The 8,002-nt window shown below is 45.5% G+C and overlaps 1 protein-coding gene across 2 annotated transcripts in view; it reads right to left on the reverse strand.

Moving 5' to 3' along the window:
* Smurf1 (SMAD specific E3 ubiquitin protein ligase 1) overlaps positions 1-8,002 on the reverse strand; it is a 115,161-nt gene that overhangs the window by 106,709 nt on the left and 450 nt on the right. The window lies entirely within an intron of this gene.

The following is an 8,002-nucleotide window of genomic DNA, read 5'->3' on the forward strand; positions in this document are numbered from 1 at the left end:
CAACAGTAATTCCAACATTTGAAAAAGATGTACCCAATTTACAGGGTTGTGCTACGCACTTTAAAATTTTTTGTACTTATTTTTATTTTATGTGTATGAGTGTTTCGCCTGCATGTAAGTGAGCCATGTGCATGCAGTGCCCACAAAGGTCATCACTGGCTAAATGATGGAAGAGGGCATCAGAGCCCCTGGAACTGGAGTGACCAATGGTTTTTAGCCAACATGTGGGTGCTGGGAATGAACCCAGGTCTTCAGCAAGAGCAGCCAGTCAGTGCTCTTAACTGCTGAGCCATCTCTCCAGCCTCTCCCTCCCCTCCCTTTTTTTTTTTTTTCCTTTTTGAGACAGGGTCTTCCTGTAGCCCCAGCTGTCTTGGAACTTGCTATGTAGATCAGGCTGGCCTTGAACTCACAGAGATCCACCTGCCTCTGCCTCCAGAGTGCTGGGACAAAAGGCATGCGCCACCACCCCGGGCTCCCTCCCTTTTTGTGTAAAACGGTTCCACCCGCTCTTTGAACTAGAAAGGCCTTGGGAACTGTAGGCAGCTAGGGAGAGACGCCCCAACAGTGCTGTGCACAACAAACAGATGGAAGCTGAGGCTTTCTCTTAAGAAGATTCACTTATGAAACCTTCAACTAACCAAGGTTTAAATTGTTTAGTGATGAAAACAGATTTTTTAAAATTCTGTATTTGTTTAAAATTTAACCTCCAATATGATTTTGAAATTATATAACACATGACCCACATAAGAATCCTGACAAGTTGCCAGGCATGGTGGTGCACATCTTTTGTCCTAGCCCTCGGGAGTCAGAAGAAGATGGATCTCTATGAGTTCAAGGCCAGCCTAGTCTACATAGTGAGTGCCAGGCCAGCTGGAACTACAGGGAGACCCTGTCAAAAAAAAGTCCGAAAAAAAGTCCGAAAAAAAAATCCTGGAAGTTAGGCTTGGTCAAACGGAAAGTTAAGAGCATTGTGAAGATGACAAAACAGGACATCCATGAGTTCTTTGGGGGCCATAATTTGGCTATTTTAAGTTTTTAAAAGATATATTTTTCTATTCATTTTCATTTTAATTATTTTTTATTTATTTTTATATGTATGAGTGGTTTGCATGCATGCATGTAAGTGCACCACATGCAGGCAATGCCCAGAGAGGTCAGAAGAGGGTGTCAGATCCTGTGGAACTGGAGTTACAGTTATTAGCCAAATGTGGGTGATGGGAATTGAACCCAGGTCCTCTGCAAGAGCAGCCAGTGCTCTTTACTACAGAGCCATCTCCCTAGACTTTATTTATTTATTTATTTATTTATTTATTTAAGCTTTTAAATTTTATTTGAATTAAAAAAAATTCCCAGCGCAGGCAGGCTGGCAATCCTGGCAGCTGCCTTGAGGAGGAAAATGGTGAGGAGAAGAAAGGAAAACCAGAAAACCATGCAAGTTTACAGCCCACGTTGGGGTTAGACGTGTGGTGGGCTGGCAGCCACATTGCTGGGAGAAAGATGATTTAAAGAAAGTAAAGAAATACAAGACAGTAGGGGCAGCCCAAAGCCTTAAAGCATGTTTAGAAAGGAAGGTATGAAAAAGAAAAAGGGAAATGACACCTTTCAGAAAGGCAGACAGACCGACAGAGACCTACATGACTGTGGTTCCTCCGAAGTTCTGTGCTAGTAGGCGGGATTTCAAGCAGGAAAACTATCTCATTAATGCACTAGGTATTTCGCCCATCTATTTAGCATAACCCACCTTCCTAAGGGTAGTCCTATGACCAGATGATTGACCAGTTAAACTTACACAAAATGGAGGGGCTCGAGGCATGACATTCCCCACTGGCTCTGGGACATAAGTCAAATTTTTGGCTTGTTTTGATTGTGAGGCTCATATTGGGTCCTTAGAACCATAATTTTGATGGCATTTGGACGCCTCTTGATCTATTTATTTTTATTTGGAATTGTGTGTGTGTGTGTGTAGGTGCTAGTGTTGGCTCCCTTAGGAGGTAGAGTTACAGGCAATTACAAACCTCCCAACATGGTTGCTGGGAATTGAACTCAATTCCTCTAGAAGAGTACTACATGCTTTTAACCACTGAGCCCCTATTTTAACTTGTAATCAGTGCCCACAGATGCATTTCATGAATCAATCTAACTGGATCTTTGCACTAAAGTTAAACGTCTAGCTGTTCTTTTCTTTGTTCTTCCTTCCCTTTTAGTTCTCAAGAAAAGACTTCACAAGTAATGGCCTCAAGGACCTCCCCACTGAACCTAAAAAATGAAATTTTACAGAAGAAGAAGAAGAATATTCAGAAACAACTTTCACAGTTGCAAAAAATGGAAGCTTTGAACTCTGATACACACAAAAAAGACAAAAAGAAAAAGAAAATCTAGTTTGGGCTGGGGAGATGGCTCAGTCAGCAAAGTGCTTGCTGTGCAAGGGTGGAGACCTGAGTTCAGATCCCAGGTCTGGAGAGATGGCTCGGCAGTTAAGAGCACTAGCTGCCTTTATAGAGGACCCCAGTTGGGTTCCCAGCACTCACATGGCAGTTAACAACCATCTGTTAACTCCAGTTCCAGAGAATCTGTCACCCTTTTCTGGCCTCCACCAGCACTGCATGCACATGGTACACACACATACATGCAGGCAAAACACTCATACACATAAAATAAAAATAAGTAAGAGTTCAGATCCCCAGCACCCACATAAAATGGCAGGAAGGCACTTGAAATCCTAGTGCAGGGGGCAGGGTAGGATAGAGCCAGGAGGATCTCTGGGACTTGCTGGGCAGCTAGTCTAGAGCAATCAACAAGTCAAGCTTTTTTTGGTTAGGTTTCCAGCACCCACGTAGTGGGTAATAACCAAGTTCAGTGAGAGACCTGGTCTCTCAAAAAATAAGGTGGAGACTGATTGAAAGAGACACTAACATTGACTTCTGGCCTCCATACACCTGTGCACGCATGCACAACACACTCAGCCATCCAAGAAAAGAATTCTAGTTTGATGGATCACAACTACTTTAAAATCAGACAAAGTGTATGAAAGATTCCCTATGGAAAGTTCCAGATCTTCCTAAATTTAAGGAAGACACCAGGTTAAATGTCATTCGGAGATGGTGTTGTGGCTAAAAGCCATCAAGACTGAAGCCTTCATTTTATTACAGTGGTCACAATTAAAGTTTGGCCATCCTAGCTATGTAAAATCTTTGCTAGAGCAAACTGACAGTCATCCCTACTAACAGTCTCCTTAATCCTTCTTAGGAGATACTTAACTACTCTGAATCAATCAGGCCACCCAAGTGTGATTGGTTAATTAGTATTAACAGCTATTACTCCCAACTATTTCTATCCAACTTGCATCATTCAAATTCCTACATGCAAGCTGGGCCTTGCATTGCATGGAAACCAACTCCAAGAATGGCTCCTGTTTCCAGAAACAGCAAGTAATGTCTCTTGCTTCCCTCTACTTGCAATCAGAATTTCTCTCTTCAGGGCTGGCGAGGTGGCCAGCCTTAACAGTGGTTAAGAGCACTAGCTGCTCTTGCAGAAGACCCAGGTTTGATATCTAGCACCCATGTGGTGGCTAATAACCATCCATAACTCCAGTTCCAGGGGATCCAGCACCCTCTTCTGACCTCTGCAGGCAGTGCACGCAAGTGGTACGCTTATATACACACAGGCAAAACACATACAAAATAAAAAGAAATAAAAAATTTTTTTTAAATTTCTGCCTTCAGAGTATGGTCACTGTCGAGAAGGCAAAGAAAATACGAGGTCTGAGGGTATCTCAAGACATAAAAGCACATACTGAGAAAGTAGAGGCATTTGGTATTCCAACCAACTGGTTAACATGAGAATCAAATTTAATTTTCTTGAAGGGCACTACAAAACCCTTAGAGCCCAAAGTTTCATTCTTGTAAGCAAAGCGACCTAAATAAGAGTATGGGATTTGCTTGTACACCATAAGGAACAAAGTTTTTCCAAGTCCTGCTTGGATTTGAAATCAGAATTTCCAAAGGGCTGGATTATCCCGTAAGCTCTAAGATGTCTGCAAGATAATGCTTTGTAACAAAGACTGCTAGATTTGGCACATTTATGCCCCCTAAACCTAATGAAACCATTTCCTACTAAAACACCACAAAGACATTCATTAAAATTATATTATTTCAAATACAAAGACTTGAACATTCTTCTCTGTACAGAGCACATTCCCAGAGCACTTTAGCGCATTACCCAACAACTTTCAAAAACAGAAAGGGTCCCACGGGAAGGCAAAGAAAGCACAGATGTAATCAATATACAAAATTAAGGCTTGGCACACAACAAACAAAAGTGCTGTGCTTTAACATAAATTTATGACTGTAGGGGTTGAGAACAGCAAGTATATACTCCCAGCAGGAAGTTGAAAGAAATGGGGAGCCAAGCTGGTAATCTTGTGAGGGGATCAAAGACTTCCTAACAGAGCTGAAACCTCATTCAATGAGGAAACTAAGACCCTGAAAGGTAATTAATTGGCAGCCTGATCATGCAGTTGTCTGTCAACTGATCCAAGGTCCTGATCTAACACTCTGGACCAAAAGTTCTAAACGCTCTTTATTAACAACACCAGTGTCTTCCTTGTCTTTGTGCTGGATGAGGCTCAGTACAATTTTCATTAGAAAGTTACAATATCTCATTTATTTTTATTTTGCTTGCGTGGATATGTGGGTTTGTCTGTGTGTGTATGTGTAGACCAGAGGTCAGTCTTGGGTGGTGTTCATCTTGGGTTTTGTTTGGTTTTTGCTTTTTTGGTTGTTGTTTTGTTTGTTTTGACAGGGTCTCTCACTGGTGGGACCTGAGCTCTGAGGCTCAATGATTAGGCTAGCCTAGCTGGCTCTCAGCCCAGAGATAGCTCCACCTGTCTCCATCTCCCAGCACTGGGATTTTTCTCAAGTGCACACCACCACACCTGGATTTTTAAGTGGATGCTGACACTCAAAACTCGGGTCCTCAAGTTTGCCCAACTCCACAGCCCCCATACCCCTCGTTTTTTTCTTTTTATGTTTATGAGTATTTTGCCTGAATGTTTATAAGTGTACCACATGTGTAGAATGGCCTTGGAGATCAGGAAGAGGGCATCAGATTCCCTGGAAGTGGAGTTATGGGTAGTTGTCAGCCACTGGGTGCTGGGAATTGAACTGAGGTTCTCTCCCGAGAGCAGCCAGTGCTCTTAATTGCTGAGCAGCCTCTCTAGCCTCTCCCTCATTTTCTTACAGATTAATTTTTTTAGAAATGTGTATGTGTGTGGGTGTGGATATGGGTATGTGCAGGTCCCCTGGAGCTGAAGTTAAGCCTCCTGACTTGAGTGCTGAGAACTGAACTTCCATCCTCTACAAGAACATTATGCACTATTAGCCATTAAGCTATCTTTCTAGTGCCACTATCTACTGTTCTTAGAACTTGCTTTCTCAAATATCAAACACAGAAATAAATGCTGAAACTCCATAACAGAAGTATTCAACTGTGGAGAAATTGACCAACCATTAGAATTTCCCGTAACAGCCGTAAATGATGAGAGCAGATCCCAAGTTCATTTTCAGTAAAACAACTAGGTCCAAGGTCTTCCCATAACATTCAATGGATGATTGGCATCATGTGGCACAACACTGCCACTGAATCCCAGTCCTACTGACCCCACCAACAGATGTTCAGACCATGAATTAGTAATACCCATCACCTGATCCTTCTCCATCAACTGCACCCAAAAACTCTTTTTTACATCTCAACCTAGATTAACCCTCTAAAACCTCCCTTTCGCCAGGAAAAAGCTTTTGAGTAGCCTGTGTACACATCTGATACAAACACTGTCACTCAAATCTTCTAGAACACCAAACTCATTTCTCCTACAAACTCCCCCAAATCAGTTAGTTACTTCTGCTTTGAGAGAGGAAAGCCAACCCAATCTGATGTCAGTTACAGATTTCTAGTTAATCAGAGCCAAATGTGGGGAAGCAAACTGTAACAATGTCAATGTAATAACTTCAGTGTAACCACACACACAACAATGTATCTATTCAGTGGCAAGTCTTTCCTCTGCTGGTACCAGACAGTATGTTTTTCCAGAAGCAAAGATGTCCACCAACAAAAGACCAGGGTCTGGGTTCCAGTTCAAAAATCATTATCTGACCTGACATCGTCAGAAAAAAAAAAATCACTGTTCTTCAAACAAAACATACAATTCTCAACAGCTATTGACTTTCAAATAAATTCCAGGATAAAAACAAAACAAACCCTTCATGGTCACAGATCTTACTCATGACCTTAGAGATGTTTCAAAGACTCAATATAAACCTGGGGCTGCCGTATGGTTCAGTGGTTAAGAGCACTGGTTGCTCTTGCAGAGGATCCAGGTTCAATTCCCAGCAACCATATGGCTGTAAGTCCAGTTCCAGGGGAATGCCAGGGGAGCTCTCTTCTGACCTCCGTAGGCATTTCCCAACATGGGTGTACTTACACACATACAGGGAATACACCCATACACACAAAATAAATATTTTAAAAGGACCCAACCAACCCTCAACTTAAGAGTCTTCATCACACTGACTACTGAACAGAAAAATCCTGGGGAAAATCCCTGATAGGCATTAGACTGGGCATTTTATTTCCTTTTCAGAGCTGGAAATACTTGAGTTTGTAAAGTCCCAAAGCCAGCGGCCTCTGCAGTCCTCCAATCCAGTTTTAGGCATGGATTTAAAGTGACCAGGCCTGGAGGGTGGAGATGCAGGGGTGCAGTGGCCCAGGGCTATTGCAGGAGACTGGGGTAATGGGAAGAGGGAGCTGAGGTGCAGTGGTCCAGAACCTTCACCCACCAGGTAGAGGGCTGCAGTGACAGACAGCTCTCCCTGCATCCAAACCGCCCATAGCTGTCAGGCCCACAGTGGAGCTTGGCGCTCACCCTTCAAGGTGGCACTACAGAGCCACCTAGAAACCAGAGAATTCCATTGAAGAGGAGCAAGGCGCATCTGCCACAGCTCACACGTGTGGGAGGAGGCATCGCGCCACAACAGGGAGGATGCGGGTGGCAGGGATGGTGGCGAAGGCAAGGCAGCACTCTGGCAAAGTGGCCGGGCCGCAGGGGAACGGAAGCAGACTAGACTGGAGAGGTCTGGACCAGTGGGGAGGTGGGGGAAGCAGAACAGACAGAGACTGAGGTTTGACCCCAGACAGGCTGGAGGAATTTGCACTGAAGAAAGAGTGGCGGCAGCGAGACAGAAGCGAGGGGGTGGGCCTGGGAGATAAGCGCGGGCGGAACTAGGCAGGGACGGGGCGGGGACAGGAGGGGCGTAGGAAGGCAGATGAGGGGGAGGGAAGCTGGGAAGAGGATGGGAATGAGGAGGGGGCAGGAGGCAAGGGGACAGGCAGGGATGCACAAAGCAGGCAAAGAGGGGGATGGGATGGAGGTGCCAGGGGAGAAGTGAGAGGACGGGGTGGGGAGGGAAGCACCAGAGAGGATGGGAAGGTGGGGAACAGCCAGGGAGATGGGAAGAGTGGGCCTGAAGGGGAGCAACGAGGATGAGGATCATGGGGGAGAGGAAAGATGAAGGGTGAAAATATAGGTGGTGGAAGGAGCGCAAGAGGGGGCGGGGCCTGTATGTAGATGAGGGTAGGTGTGGCGGGAAGATAGAGGGACCAGGGGCGGGGCCTGGAGAAGAGCAGCCAGGGTGCAGAGGTGGGGCGGGGGAAGAGAGGGAGGCAGACAGGGGACCGGGCCTGGAAAGGAGAACAGAGGGGGCAGGAGTAGAGCCAAGGGGCGGAGCCTAGAGAGCAGCAGCGAAGGGGTGGGGCCTATATGTAGATGAGGGTAGGTGTGAGGAAGGGACTTCCGGGGGGCGGGGCCCGTACGAGGCTGTAGGTAAGTGTAGGACAGAAGGGAACACCAGGGAACAAGGCCTCGAGAGGGGCCGCGAGGGGCGGGACCTGATGCATCTGAGGACAAGTATGGGGCCGGGGAAAGATGCAGGGGGGGGAGGGGGCCTGT

This window comes from Nannospalax galili, unplaced genomic scaffold (assembly GCF_000622305.1).
Source record: "Nannospalax galili isolate Female #2095 unplaced genomic scaffold, S.galili_v1.0 scaffold809, whole genome shotgun sequence".
In the NCBI taxonomy this organism is placed as follows: domain Eukaryota; kingdom Metazoa; phylum Chordata; class Mammalia; order Rodentia; family Spalacidae; genus Nannospalax; species Nannospalax galili.